The sequence below is a fragment of the Argentina silus genome, assembly GCF_951799395.1.
Source record: "Argentina silus genome assembly, contig: scaffold_164, whole genome shotgun sequence".
Lineage (NCBI taxonomy): Eukaryota > Metazoa > Chordata > Actinopteri > Argentiniformes > Argentinidae > Argentina > Argentina silus.
The window spans coordinates 62880-65149 of record NW_028152754.1 but is presented as its reverse complement, the minus strand read 5'-3'; positions in this window follow the sequence as shown (position 1 = coordinate 65149).

Genomic DNA, 2270 nt, shown 5'->3' with positions numbered 1-2270 from the left:
TAAGCAATGAAAAAGTGAGGGTGAGGGTGAGGGTGAGGGTGAGGGTGAGGGTGAGGGTGAGGGTGAGGGTGGGGGTGGGGGTGGGGGTGGGGGTTGGGGTTAGGGTTAGGGTTAGGGTTAGAGGGGTTAGGGTGAGGGTGAGGGTGAGGGTGAGGGTTAGGGTGAGGGTGAGGGTGAGGGTGAGGGTTAGGGGTGAGGGTGAGGGTTAGGTTTAGGGTGAGGGTGAGGGTGAGGGTTAGGGTGAGGGTGAGGGTGAGGGTGAGGGTTAGGGTTAGGGTTAGGGTGAGGGTGAGGGTGAGGGTGAGGGTGAGGGTGAGGGTTAGGGTTAGCCTTACACGAAATGTCATTTATTCAATCACATTTTCAAAAACAATGGTACACAAAATAAGAATGTTTTTAACAATTGTGACTTGCGCATTTCTCCACTCAGTCACATTAACCCCAAAACACATTTTAGTTTAATATACAGTATTGTTGGAAAGAGGAGATCCTTAGCTTTCTAAAGACATCAATATTGTCTTTGTACTCCAAATATTAAGCAGTCTAACCATCTAATTTACTATTTCAGTTTTTTTTTCTTGTTCAGTGAGAGAAATCTAGTCTCTGTTGGGCTTTAACAAGTGTATCAAAGTCAGGCTGAATGTCTGAGGTAAGCACAGCTGACAGATGATCATCAGTGAGAGAGGATCTATACCTGGATTTGTTAAACTTCATCAATGAAAATGTTTGTTCACATATGTAGGTAGATCCAAAGAGAACCAACATCTTCTGAGCATGTCTCCTCATGTTTGGAAAGTTCTCCTTTTTGAGAGAGGAGTAAAAGTCCAGCACTGATGCTGACTTCAAGTGCTCTGCCAGCACCACATCAGACTGCAGGTCAATGAGCTCCAGCTGAACGTCACTGGGTGCATTATCCACAATGCAGGTGAAGGGAGAGAAGATCATGCTCATTTCATCCTCAACTGTTTTGAAATCTTCAAATCGCCTTGAAAACTCACCATGCAGTGCTCCTAACATGGATGAGTACCTGTGGAGGTGATCAGCTGATGGTTTGACTTCTTTCAGGGTTTGCATGTGAGTGAGAGTGTTGCTCTCCAGTTGGCTTGAAAGAAACTGCAACTTTCTCATGAAAGCCTTCACCAGGCTGTGCATTTCATGAACAAAAAGGCCCGTGCCTTGCAGTTTGGTGTTCAGTTCATTCATCAGTGCAGTCACATCCACAGCAAATGCAAAATCTGCCATCCAGTCCCCATCTGAGAGCTCTGGGATGTCTTTGCCTTTCTTCTCACAAAACTCCTGAATCTCTGCTTTCAGGTCCCAAACTCTTTTCAGCACTTTGCCCAGGCTGAGCCATCTGACAGTTGTGTGGTAACCAATGTCACCATGTTCAGGCTCATGCTCCTCCAAAAGCTCAACAAACTGTCTGTGATTTAATGCTCTTGCCCTGATAAAGCATACTATTTTAGTTACAACATCAGTAACATGGTTCACTTTTAACACTGACTTGCACAACACATTTTATGATCATAAAGTGCCGTCCTTTCTATCTGCCGAGGGAGTTTACTGCGGTCTTGCTAGCCGCAGTATACATCCCTCCAACCTCCAGCAACAGTGACAGGAATGCGGCACTTTGTGAACTGTACCAGGCCATCAGTGAACAACAGACAGCACACCCAGATGGATTTACCATCCTCGCTGGAGATTTTAATCATGCTGACCTTAAGACTGTCCTACCAAAACTCCATCAGCATGTCAATTTCCCAACAAGAGGGGAAAACACCTTGGACTTGGTCTACACTTCTCACAAAGGAGCATACAAGGCCTCCCCCCTCCCCCACATCGGACTCTCTGATCACATCACTGTCATGCTAATGCCAGCATATAGGCCCAGAGTGAAAGTCGGAAAACCGGTCCGGAAAGAGATAACTGTGTGGCCGGAGGGGTCCAGGTCTGCTCTCAAGGACTGTCTTGCAACAACAGACTGGGACATGTTCAAGCAAGCAGCCACACAGAACAACCATACGGACAATGAGGAGCTCACAGACACTGTCCTCTCCTACATCCGTAAGTGCTCTGATGATGTGACCCACAAAAAGACCATCATCACTCGGGCTAACCAGAAGCCATGGCTGACAGGGGCAGTCCATCGGCTGCTGAGGGCCAGAGACAAAGCCTTCAGAGCCGGGGATGAAAATGGCCTAAGAACAGCGAGAGCCAGCCTGTCCCGTGGCATCAGGAAAGCAAAACGGGACTACACCAACAAGATTACC